At 42.7% G+C, this 13,699-nt stretch overlaps 1 protein-coding gene across 1 annotated transcript in view; it reads left to right on the top strand.

Annotated features, from left to right (window-relative positions):
• The window catches only part of ASIP (agouti signaling protein), a 39,248-nt gene that overhangs the window by 7,770 nt on the left and 17,779 nt on the right, over positions 1-13,699 (top strand). Inside the window, exon 3 of the mRNA XM_037496661.2 lies at positions 6,084-6,163. The gene's annotated coding sequence lies outside the window, so the exon portion shown is untranslated. The remainder of the gene's footprint in view (positions 1-6,083; positions 6,164-13,699) is intronic.

Raw genomic sequence — 13,699 nt, 5'->3', positions numbered from 1 at the left:
GCACAAGTTCAATCCCCAGCTGGCCAGGGAGCAACCCACATGGCACAGCAGACCTCTCCTGACTCACCCGCTGCTCCCCTCAGCAGTGTATTTCATCAGTCTGCCTGTTCTGTTCCCTACTCTGTCTCTGGTGAATCTTCTCATCCCCCTGCATCTCTGGCCTGTGCCCCAGCTCTTGTATGCATAAATTAATAAATTTTTATTTTAAAAAAAGATGCAAATGCCATAGAACATTAAAAAAAAATTCTCTATGATGGTGGAAAAAGTAATTCATTCTTTGACCAAGGATCTCAATTTTTCCCAGGCATTCTGTTTCTCTTTAGTTCATTTGTCTTTCAAAGTATTAAATCCTTAATTCCTAAAACAGGCAACCTCTTCTTCCCTCCACTCCACGCCCCTCTCCTCCCCTGTCCTCCCCACCATCTAGATTAATTCATGTTTATCCTATAATTTTAGCTTCCTCTTTATTTTTAGTCTCTGGATTAAAAAAAAAAGGTCATTGGACTTTTACTTTCTTAGGAACTCAAATGTACATTAGAAAGCATGTTTATGATATTTTAGTTAGCAACTTTAGGTGTTTTATAGAAGTTTTTCTGAAAACCTAAACTAAAATATTGCTGGAAATACATCAAACTGTTCTTTCTCTCTTACAGTCTCTTCTTACAGTCTCTTGGGAGAAAATACGTGCTAAAGATGTGAGGACTCCTTGAGTTAATACGTGCTTACTTGAAGTCTAAAAAGTCAAATCAGCATATCTTAGCTTTCCTTAGTAAGATTCTGCTTAGTCCTTTAGGATTTTGTTAACATTTGGTTTTGCTTAATTTTACCTACATCCTTTTTTTCTCATAAATGGGCATTATGAGCTTTCTAATGACTTCTTGAACTTCAAATAGCCCGTTAAAGCAAGACTGTGTGATGAATTGAGTGTGACTGAATCAAACAGAAATTGGTTTCCTTGACATACATATGGATTTAATAATTAGCAGGAAAGGAGAGTTCTTCCTAATTAAAATATATTTTAGGATAATTTTTTTTAAGATTTATTTATCCACACAAGAACCAGGATACAGGCCAGATATGCAGGAGGGTAAGAGGATTCACCAGAGACAGAGTGGGGAACATAACAGGCAGACTGACTGAAATCCACTGCTGAGGGTAGCAGCGGACGAGACAGGAGTGGTCTACTGTGCCATGTGGGTATCTCTGCCGCCGGCCAGGATCAAACCCGCGCTGCAGAAGCTGCAAACAGCTTCACAGCACTGTGGTCAACCTGCTGTACCATCTGGGAGGCCCTATTTTAGGATAATGTTTGAAACATTGGAGAAATGTAAAAATATTGCTGGATTGTAATGTCTCAGCTTAAACATTTCATCTGGAACTCTGATGTCACAGCCATAGAACAAAGAATATCAACTAGAAAGTGAAAATGGCTAGCTAGTTTTGGCACATAGCAAGCATTTAAGAAATTTTAGCTCGATCTCTATTTTCCAAATGTTTCAAACACCCCTAAACTTATTTCAGTGGAAGAAACTTCTTTCATACCTGCCCTCAAAGGCTTATAGTCTAGTAGAGGAGTCAGTGTGCAAACAAATAAAAGCAATGAAATGTGCAGGATATGGTACAGAGAAAAGAAGGTACTAGTTCATGCTACTTAAAGAAATTGAGAAAGGTAATAGAGATGATGCTTGACCTGAGTCCTAAAAAGAGATGTTTGCCTACTGATCTATTATGGGCAGAAGGACAGCATGTGTAAAGGCTCCAGGGGTAGGAAAATAGCTTGGAAATTTTAGGGAACTGCAATTAATTTGAGATGCCCAAGTATAGTATAGGAGAGGGGAGCACTGAGGAATAGGGTTTGAAGGAGCAGTAGGAAGGTCAACTAAAGAGGAGCTGGGAAAAAGAAAACTTCAGGCCAATCTCCCTAATGAACACTGATATAAAAATCCTCAATAAAATTTTAGTTATCAGAATCCAACAATGTATCCATAAGATAATTCACCACGACCAAGTAGGATTCATTCCAGGGACACAAGGATGGTTCAACATCCGAAAATCAATCAACATTATCCAACACATCAACAAAAAGAAATATAAAAACCATATGATAATATCAATAGATGATGAGAAGCTTTCGACAAAGTACAACACCCATTCATGATAAAAGCCCTTGAAATTCTTGGGATACAAGGAACATACCTCAACATCGTATGACAAGCCAACAGCCAGTATCATTCTCTTTTTTTTTTTTTTTTTTATAGAGGCATGCTTTATTTATTTGTTTGCTGGTTTGTTTGTTTGTTTTGTTTATACATGCACTGGGTACAGTCAGAAGTGTGGGAGGGTGAGAGAATTCACCAGAGCCAGAGCGGGGAGCAGAGCAGGCAGAAGGACCGAAGTACACTGCTGAGGGGAGCAGCAGGCGGCAGGAGAGGTCTGCGCGCCATGTGGGACCCTCCTCGGGTGGCCGGGGAGCAGCCGGGGATCTAACCGGCGCTGCAGAGGCCGCGGGCAGCCTCGCAACCCAGCGCTCAACCGCTGCGCCACTGGGGAGGCCCGCCAGTATCATTCTCAATGGTGAAAAGCTGAAAGCATTTCCATTAAGATCTGGAACAAGACAAGGATGTCCGCTCTCACCACTGCTTTTCAATATAATACTGGAAGTCCTAGCCAGAGCAATAAGACAAGAGAAAGACATACAAGGAATCCAAATAGGAAAAGAAGAAGTCAAACTCACTATTTGCAGATGATATGATAATATACATAGAGAACCCCAAAAACTCCACAGAAAAACTAATTCAACTCATCAATCAGTTCAGTAAAGTGGCAGGATACAAAATCAACACGCAAAAGTTAGTAGCCTTCCTATACACAAACGATAAATCTGAAGAAGAAGAAATCAAAAAAACCATCCCTTTTATTATCAAAACAAAAAAAAAATCAAATACTTGGGAATAAATCTAACAAAAGAGGTAAAGGACCTGTACAAAGAAAACTATAAAACACTGTTAAAAGAAATAGAAGAAGACACAAAGAAATGGGAAGACATCCCCTGCTCATGGATTGGAAGAATAAACATTATTAAAATGGCCATCCTACCAAAAGCAATATACAGATTCAATGCTATTCCAATAAAAATTTCAATGTCATTCTTCAAAGAAATAGAACAATTATTGATGAAATTCATATGGAATGACCAAAAACCCCGAATAGCCAAAGCTCTCCTGAAAAAAAAAAGAAGGGAATAGAGGCATCACACTCCCAGACTTCAAAATCTACTACAAAGCCATAATCATCAAAACTGCATGGTATTGGAACAAGAACAGACACACAGACCAATGGAATCGAATAGAAAATCCAGAAATAAACCCACAGATTTATGGTCAACTAAACTTTGACAAAGGAGCAAAGAATATGCATTGGAGCAAAGAAAGTTTGTTCAATAAATGGTGCTGGGAAAACTGGGTTGTTACATGCAAAAGAATGAAGCTTGATTACTATTTCACACCATATACAAAAACAAACTCAAAATGGATTAAAGAACTAGACATAAGACCTGAAACCATAAAATACATAGAAGGAAATATAGGCGAAACACTACATGATATGCACATCAAAGACATCTTTACAGACACATCACCCAAAGCAGTGATAGTGAAGGCAAAGATCAACAGCTGGGACTACATCAAATTAAAGAGCTTCTGCACAGCAAAAGAGACAATAACAAAAACAAAGAGAAACCCCACTGATTGGGAGAACATTTTGCACACAACACTAATGATAAAGGACTGATCACAAAAATCTACAAAGAGCTGATGAGACTCAACAACAACAAAGAAAATAATCCAGTCAAAAAATGGGCAGAAGAGCTAAAAAGAAACTTCTCTGAAGAGGAAATGAAAATGGCCAACAGGCATATGAAAAAATGTTCAACATCACTTGTAATCAGGGAAATGCAAATCAAAACTACCATGAGATACCATCTTACACCAGTGAGAATGGCACATATTAAAAAAACTAGCAACAACTAATGTTGGCGAGGTTGTGGAGAAAAAGGAACTCTCCTGCACTGCTGGTGGGAGTGCAAACTGGTCCAACCACTATGGAGAGCTGTGTGGAGATTTCTTGATCTACTAAACATAGAGCTTCCATATGATCCAGCAATTCCACTCCTACGTATTTACCCAAAGGACACAGAAACATCAATTCCAAAGAGCACCTGCACCCCTATGTTTATAGCAGCACTGTTTACAATAGCTAAGCTTTGGAAACAACCTAAATGCCCAAAAACAGATGACTGGATCAAGAAGATGTGGTACACATACACCATGGAATATTACTCAGCATTCAAAAAAGATAAACACATGCAATTTGCAGCAACATGGATGGCGCTGGAAGGGATCATGCTCACCGAAACAAGCCAGAAAGAAAAAGAAAAATACCGGATGGTCTCACTCATAGCAGGAATCTAGAAAACTTAAATAAGGGGCCAGGAAAATGAATAACTATAAGAAAGTGAAAATGAAAATCAACAAACAACTATGAACCAGAGACACTCTATGGAGGGTGGGGGTGGGGAGGGGAGGGATTGGGGTCAAAATAAGGGGGTTGCAATTGTATGGGGAATATAAAAATAAAATTTATTAAAAAAATAAAATTTATAAAAATAAAAAAAATTAAAATAAAATATACTATTAACCAAAAAACAAATAAATAAATAAATAAATAAACTTTCATTTAAAAAAAAAAAAAAGAGGAGCTGGGTTCTGGGCCTCCCTTGTGGCACAAGGGGTTAAGTCTCAGCACCGTGAAGCTATCTGCAGCACAAGTTCGATCCCCAGCCAGGGAGCTAACCCATATATGGTGCAGCAGGCCTTTACTGTCTCGCCTGCTTCTCCCCTCAGCAGTGAATTTCAGTAGATCTGCCTGTTCTATTCCCCACTCTGTCTCTGGTGAATCCACTCACCCCCCACACCTCTGGCCTACACCCTAGCTTTTGTTTTGTTTTTTTATAAGATTTTTATTTATTTATGCAAGAACTGGGGTTAAGGCCAGAGGTGTGGAGGGTGAGAGGATTCACCAGAGACACAGTGGGGAACAGAACAGGCAGACTGACGAAATGCACTGCTGAGGGGAGCAGCAGGCAAGACAGGAGTGGTCTGCTCGCCATATGGGTTGTTCCGAGGCCAGCAGGGATCAAACCGGCACTGCAGAGGCTGCGGACAGCTTCACAGCGCTGCTCTCAACTGCCTGCACCACTATGGGAGGCCCCACCCTAGCTCTTGTATGCATAAATAAATAAATCTTAAAAAAATAAATAAATAAATAAAATGCCCTCTTCAGAGCTTCTTGAACTCCAACTACTAAGGCATCATTTTGAAATCTGCCTGAAAAAAATATCCAAACTAGCTATTCCCTTCCCTGCCATACAACTTGGTTTATTCACTCCCACCATACTCAGTCCCATTTCATATTATCTTTGCAACTTTTTCTAAAAATGCTTTCTCATTCACTGAGGAAGCATAGAATTATATAGGTTTTATTGTTCTTATTGTCACCTACATTCAAATATTAGGATAAATATTAATTATCATGAAACTCGAAAGCATAGTTATATATTCTAGTCTTAGATAGATCAGAATTAGTCACAACCCATACAGAATTCATGTATGACTTGGTGGAATAAAGTCATTTTAGGACAAGAAGAGACAATGGTAGAAAGGATGGAATTTTGTCACATACTCCTAAATTTGGACTACTTTTGCTCAAACTGCAAAAAATCATGTGTCAAGAGAACTCAGAGTGTGGATTGTTCTGGAATTTGACAGGAGGGCTGCATTTAATCATTTCATATAGCTCACATCTGGGAATTACCATTGGAAAAATGTCTTTGTGCCGTCCCTTTCTTTCTCATAGACATCTGGAGGGGAGACTTGGATGGAGTCAAATTTCTTTGCAAGTGAAAGAAAGCCTAGAAACAGAACACTTCAAAGTACAGGCTATATTCCTTTCTCCGGATACATTTGATTATATATGATTTAAACATTTTCTTCAATGTAACTTGGTACGAATTGTCTCCCTTGTAGAAAAGCTGCAAGTTTTTAAAGGGATGTGGAAATTCACTTTGACTGGAAAACATTTGAGGAGTGAGCAGATTGTCTTCAAGGTAGGAAAAACATTTGTCAAATGTCTTGTGCCTCCTGTAGAGTAACTGAGCTATTGACAATTTCCTTCTCCTTCCTGTAGCTGAGTCAGACAGGAACTAAAGGAAAAACACAGTCCCCAAAAAGAAGGGTTTTTCTTGCTTTCTAAGCTGTCTGGGCTTGTCCTACCTCCTCAGGCTTGCAGAAATCAGAATCCTTTGGGGTTAAGTGTGGTGAATGGATGGAACACAGGATAACGTGGAGTTTTTACTATTAAATAATTTTTTTTAATGTACAAGGATTGACTAGCTGCTCTTTTATGAAAGAAAAAAAAGTCTAGTCTCTGAAAAGAGTATGTTGATTTGAAAGGTATACTCATATTCTAGGGACAGCTTACCTTTTCTCATACCCTCATCCTTAAATAATAATTTTCAGTCTTTTCTTCACCTTCACCCCTTACCTCACCACTTTCAGTGCCCGCGTGTGCGCCCACCCGCCCACGCACACACATACACCATAATACTGGATTCCTTCTTTTGATTGCCTTTCTCTCGGGTGTAGGAGATAAGAGTTAGATGGTGTTGGGAAGCAAAATATTGACGAGTTGTGCCCAAATGAGATAAGCGTTCTATTTTAATGGGGCCACCTGCGCAAACTACTACTCTATATTGTATAGGTGCTTCAAAAGTAATTACGGGGCCTCCCTCATGGCACAAGGGGTTAAGACAGCACTGTGAAGCTATCCACAGTCTCTGTGGCATAAGTTCAATGCCAGGGAGCTACCCACATGGTGCAGCAGACCTCTCCTGTCTTGCCCACTGCTCCCCTCAGCAGTGTATTTCTTTTTTTTTTTTTTTTACGATTTATTTATTTATTTATTTATACAAGCACTGGGTACAGTCAGAAGCGCGGGAGGGTGAGAGAATTCACCAGAGCCAGAGCAGGGAGCAGAGCAGGCAGAAGGACCGAAGTACACTGCTGAGGGGAGCAGTGGGCGGCAGGAGAGGTCTGCGCGCCCTGTGGGACCCTCCTCCGGTGGCCGGGGAGCAGCTGGGAATCGAACCAGCGCTACAGAGGCTGCAGGCAGCTTCGCAACCCAGCGCTCAACCGCTGCGCCACCGGGGAGGCCCTCTCAGCAGTGTATTTCAATCAGTCTGCCTGGTCCGTTACCCACTCTGTTTCTGGTGAAGCCTCTCATCCCCTGAATCTCTGTCCTATACCCCAGAGGTCTGCTGCGCCATATGGGTAGCTCCCTTGCCGGGGATCGAACTCGTGCTGCAGTGGCTGTGGATAGCTTCATAAGTTGCATCTTAATCCCTTGTGCCACCAGGGAGGCCCTATAGCAGTTTTATTCATGATTGCATAATCTTGGAAGCAACCAAGATTTAAAAAAACCCAAAATAGTAATGAAAAGATTGGCATTGTTGTACTTTTCTGTGAATCGCTTTAATGTTTGACTTAATGAAAGACAACTGGAGCAGCACTCTGTCTGCCCACCTGTGACCATGCAGGTGCTTCTTTTCACCAACCCTCTCCCTCTGCAGGGCAGCAGCCTTCCTGCCCCTGTCCATGACCTGTACCATGCCGGGACTTCTCACTGACCTCCCTCAGTGAAGGCAGCTCTCCTCAATGCTGCCCACCTGCAACCTTGCAGGCCTCTCTTAGCAAACCTGTCCCTTTTGGAGCAGCTCTTTCTGCATGCTTGTATCTATGCAAGTGTCTTTTACTGTCCTATCCCTTTTCTAATAAACCTGCTCTTTAAATATAACTACCGGGGCCTCCCTATAGTTGAGCGCAGGTGGTTGAGCGCAGCGCTGTGAAGCTGTCCGCAGCCTCTGCAGTGCAGATTCGATCCCGGCAGGCTGGCGAGAATCCCACATGGCGCAGCAGACCTCTCGTGTCTCATCTTCTGCTCCCCTCAGCAGTGTATTTCGGTCATTCTGGCTGTTCTGTTCCCCGCTCTGTCTCTGGTGAATCCTCTCACCCTCCCGCACATCTGGCCTGTACCCCAGTTCTTGTATAAGTAAAATAAATCTTAAAAAAAAAAAAGAAGACAACTGGATTCTCATGTCTGCTTCTCTATTTAGCCTGTTGTGATAGCACATGTTATATAGTATATGGAAAATTCCACTTGTAAGAGAATCAGAGTGAAAAAGACAAATAATGTTTTAGCATTATTTTGAAAATCATTTTGACCTCATGTACCTACTGATAGGTTCTCAGGGACCCCAAGAGTTAGATCACACACATGCGAACAACCCCCATTCTATGGTGAGAAAAGGAATCTATATATGAAAAAAAGAGAAAATAACAAAATGGGCATATTTCAGGTGACAAAGAAAGGGAACAAAACACAGAGGGCTTAACAATTGAGTGGGAAACAAACCTACCGAAGCAATAATACTCTTCCTAGGCAGAGGAAATTTGAGATAAATTTCCAGCCATTTGGTGGTACCGAATGGAAAGTGGCATGATGTTGCCTATACCCATCCTACAGGGTGGGAAAGAAGTCTTATCACTTCCTGGTAACTAGCCGTGGCTTCAGGAACAAGACTATTCCTGTCAGCACCTTAGAAGTTATGCTACCAATAATATATTCCCAGATAGTCTTCTATCTGGGAGCCTGCTGCTCCCCTCTTTTTTTTTTTTTTTTTTTTGGTTAGAGCCATGTTTTTTATTTATTTATTTGTTTGTTTGTTTGTTTTGTTTATACATGCCCTGGGTACAGTCAGAAGCATGGGAGGGTGAAAGAATTCACCAGAGCCAGAGCGGGGAGCAGAGCAGACAGAAGGACCGAAGTACACTGCTGAGGGGAGCAGCGGGCGGCAGGAGAGGTCTGCGCGCCATGTGGGACCCTCCTCCGGTGGCCGGGGAGCAGCCGGGGATCGAACCGGCACCGCAGAGGCCGCGGGCAGCTTCGCAACCCAGCGCTCAACCGCTGTGCCACCAGGGAGGCCCACATAGTCTTCTTGAATACAATGATAACTTTCTAACAGATGGTGAAAGCCCACAGATAAAAAGCTAGGTGAACAAAGTATGGTGCACAGAAATCTGCACAACTTTATTTCTTTTATTTCTTTTATCAGACTAGTCTTGTTCTCTAGTGATGTTAAGTTTCATTTTTCTGGTTTCAGTTTCTTTTTCTGGTATATCGAGTCAATTCACACCAATTTAATGGCACCTTTAATGCATCAAACAACCTGGTAGGTACCTATGGGAAATACATAGGAATAAGAGAGGATTCCTACTTCAAAGAGTTAGAGTCATATAAATAATTATGTAGGGCCTTCCCGGTGGCGCAGTGGGTTGAGCACAGCTGTGAAGCTCTCCGCAGCCTCTGCAGTGTCGGTTCAATTCCTGCCCAGCCAGGGAGATTCCCACATAGTGAGGCAGACCTCTCCCGTCTCCCCCACTGGCCCCCTCAGCAGTGTACTTTGGTCCTTCTGCCTGTTCTGCTCCCTGCTCTGTCTCTGGTGAATTCTCTCACCCTCCCGCACTTCTGGCCTATACCCCAGTGCTTGTATAAATAAATAAATCTTTAAATAAATAAATAAGTATAATATGGGCCTGGTATTGTCATGTTCCTGGTACAGGTACTTAGTTTCTTAACAGCCATCTAGAAAAGCCAGACATATGACTTAGTTTTTTATTTTTTATTTATTTATTTTTTTTTTATAATTTTTTTTTAATAGAGGCATGTTTTATTTATTTATTTGTTTGTTTGTTTGTTTGTTTGTTTGTTTTGTTTATACATGCACTGGGTACAGTCAGAAACGCGGGATAGTGAGAGAATTCACCAGAGCCAGAGCGGAGAGCAGAGCAGGCAGAAGGACCGAAGTACACTGCTGAGGGGAGCAGCGGGTGGCAGGAGAGGTCTGCGCGCCATGTGGGACCCTCCTCTGGTGGCCGGGGAGCAGCCGGGGATCGAACCGGCACCGCAGAGGCCGCGGGCAGCTTCGCAACCCAGCGCTCAACCACTGCGCCACCGGGGAGGCCCCCAGACATATGACTTAGCATATTCTGCTTTCCACTGTAAGATTAAATCCACTGCCATCTCCAAAGTTTCTAGGCTGGGCTCTGTTAGTTAGGAGTTCACTGATGGCCTGAACATTGTAAATATTCTCTGAAGTGGGTCTGGATTCAGGCACAGGTTCTTTTGGTATTACTAGTGTAACCTAGGATTGAAGAAAGAAATTCTTGTGACTTCTCAGAGTATTTACCTCACTTCCTTCCCAGAGGTGCCACTGAGGAATATTTCAATTTTAAATTTATGCCAACAATTATGTAGTGACCACAATTATGTAGTGAAATTGTAAAAAGACACCCCTTAAATATTCTAGTATCCAAATTGGTGATTGTGGGTCTTGGCTTCTCCACTTGTCTTTCTTCTACTAGGTCTCCAAAGAACTCCCTCTGGAAGAGGGCCTCCCTGGTGGCACATGGGGTTAAGCGCCTCACTATGAAGCAATCCACAGCCCACATGGCAAGGCACACCTCTCCTGTCTAGCCCGCTGCTCCCCTCAGCAGTGTATTTCAGTCAGTCTGCCTATTCTGTTCCCCACTCTATCTGTGGTGGATACTCTCACCCACACCCCGCCCCCGCATCTCTGGCCTGTACCCCAGCTCTTGTATGCATAAATAAATAAATCTTAAAAAAAAAAAAAAAAGGGGGCCTCCCCGGTGGCGCAGCGGTTGAGCGCTGGGTTGCGAAGCTGCCCGCGGCCTCTGCGGCGCCGGTTCGATCCCTGGCCACCGGCGAGGGTCCCGCATGGCGCGCAGACCTCTCCTGCCGCCCGCTGCTCCCCTCAGCAGTGTACTTCGGTCCTTCTGCCTGCTCTGCTCCCCGCTCTGGCTCTGGTGAAGTCTCTCATCCTCCTGCGCTTCTGACTGTACCCAGTGCTTGTATAAACAAAAACAAACAAACAAACAAATAAATAAATAAAACATGCCTCTATTAAAAAAAAAAAAAAAGAAAAAGAACTCCCTCTGGAAGAGACAAATACAACCCAGATAAGCTGCTCCCCAAACCAAGCGCAGAGCAGAGTCTGTGTGGCCACGTGGGGGCAGTGCAGATTTGTGAATGAGTTTCACATTGCGGTTTCACAGCACCAGAATTGAGCAGTACGGGTTCTGTGTGCCAGTCTGCCTAACCCCCATTCCTCCTACTTGCAGGGAATGACTGCCTTTGATGAAGGCTCCAATTCAGTTTGATTGAATTGTGCTCAGGTGTGAGGCACATCTGCGTGCACACACACACACACACACACACACACACACATACATCGTGAAACACATCTAGCCTCCAACTCCTGAGAGATAAGCTTAAATAAATCAAGGTGGGGGGGGGGTGTCTTTGAATCAGGAAAAAAATACATTTTGAAAGTGTGAAAGGCTATTGTTAAACACATTAAATAGGTACTATAATCAGGACACACAGGTAGTGACAATGTTATATTCATTTAGTTTTCTAAATTAAATATCCTTGGCTCCCATTCACCAGTGGGGGGTGGGGGGGAATCCAATCGTGATCCTTTTTAGGAGCTTACAGGTATTTGAGAGAAGACATCTCTTAGTTTCTGCCACACTTGGTGTTCATTTGTCCATGACAGTGGTCTATCCTAGGACCCTTTCTCTAAGGCCTAGATGGGGCATGAGGCTCCCAAATTTTAGTGCCTTTGCTCACCCCCTTAAGCACACAGTCATCCCCATTCGAGGTTCTTAACATCCAGAGGTCTGTGGAAGAGGGGAAGCAGAACCTGGTTGCCTTCAGAGACAGCAGTGCTCCTTGGCAACATCTTGTTCAGAGGCAGTCTCAGGAAATTCTTTCTTTGACCTTTTTTAGATAAAACAGTCTCGCAGTCTCACCTGTGTGACCCTGGGCTGATTTTAAAAGCAAAAATCTGTTGATTTCCTTTTTTCTTCTTTTGTGTGTGTGTGTGTGTGTGTATGTGACATGATTGACATGAAGTCGAAGATGAGACGTGGTAAAGAGCCAGGAAGTCACAGGACCATTTCACTTGATTCAACAAATCTCCTTAAAAAACGTAAATGTGGGCCTCCCTGGTAGCCTAGGTTTTAGGTCTCAGCGCTATGACCGCGATGGCCAGAGTTCCATCCCCAGCCAGGGAGCTACCCACATGGCACAGCAGACCTCTCCTGTGTCGCCTGCTGCTCCCCTCAGCCGTGTACTTCAGTAGATCTACCTGTTCTGTTCCCCTCTGTCTCTGGTGAATCCTCTCACCCCCGCACCTATGGCCTACACCCCAGTTATTGTATGCATAAATAAAAATAAATCTTCAAAAAAAATAAGTACTTCCATACCTCTATACCTTTGCTAGTGCTATTTCCTTGCCTGGAATCCCCTTTTCCTTCTCTACCTAATGAACTCTTCATTTATTTTCCAGACCCATCAAATGTCATGTCCTCTATAATTTCCTCTGACATGTTCCCCTTACTGCAGGTCACTAACATTCCTCATAGACCCATCCTACTTTCATGTAGCTGGATATTTCATATTAGATGGTGAATTCAGTGAATGGCTTGAGGACTCAGGGAAGAGCAACTCCTAGCTTTACTTACCCTCCCATCCTCTTCAACCTACGACTTCATTCATCTTTGCATTTGCAGGAGTTAGTATAGTGTGGGTACATAGATGTATTTAACAAATGTTTGTTGAATGTAATGAAAGCTGGAAGGCATCAGACAAACTTTGGTTTTAGTTTTCACTTTCTATTTCTACTTCTCAGGAGATTTGGTTACCGGTGCCAGTTTCCTCTTCTCATCATTTCTATTCTTTCTGGCCGAATGTATCCCATTCTGATTTTCACCTGACTTGCCTTGGCTCGCTGTCCCACCCCTAACACTTAACTCATTTATTCCCTCATACAGAACATGTTTATTGAATACATGCTCTTCTACGGGAACTATTTTAGACTCTGAGGATAACAGTATTGAGCACGATGGATGAAATACCTTCATGGAGCTTATGTTATGGTTGGTTAACTAGACTAAAGAAAAATAATGAATTAAGGCACTTTCAGAAAATGATGTGTTCTAGGAAGGGAATAGTGATGTGATAAGGAGTGAAGTAGGAGCACCTTAGAGGTTGGTCAAGTAAGCTTTCTCTGAAAAGAAGGTGCTGAAATCTGGAGGACAAGAAGGAAATGGCCATATAGTGATCTGCTGAATATACATTTCAGGTGGAAAGCTCAGGATGTGCCCAGACCCCGAAATAAGCCCAAATGACTCAATGCTTTCTGCATTACATAAACAAAATCACTAAGGTTTTCCTTAGAACTGTAACCATCCTTCACCCTTTTCACACAGAAGTAGCTTTGATCACTGAGAAGTGACTGCCTTCACCTTCCCTACTACCACAATGAATTTTCTTCCAACAAATCCCATTGACACTCATCTAAGTCTATATGACTATAGCACCAATCTGTGAGATTAGTATAGTCCCTTCTATTGCATAGTAATTCCCTTCCCTTTCTCTTCCAGAAGGACTAGGTTCTGTCCCTCCTCCACATTGCACATTGCCTCCACTGGGCTGCTGTGTC

The sequence above is a fragment of the Talpa occidentalis genome, unplaced genomic scaffold (genome assembly GCF_014898055.3).
Source record: "Talpa occidentalis isolate TD23 unplaced genomic scaffold, MPIMG_talOcc4v2.1 talOcc4.10, whole genome shotgun sequence".
Lineage (NCBI taxonomy): Eukaryota > Metazoa > Chordata > Mammalia > Eulipotyphla > Talpidae > Talpa > Talpa occidentalis.
This window is presented reverse-complemented; position numbering and strand designations above follow the sequence as displayed.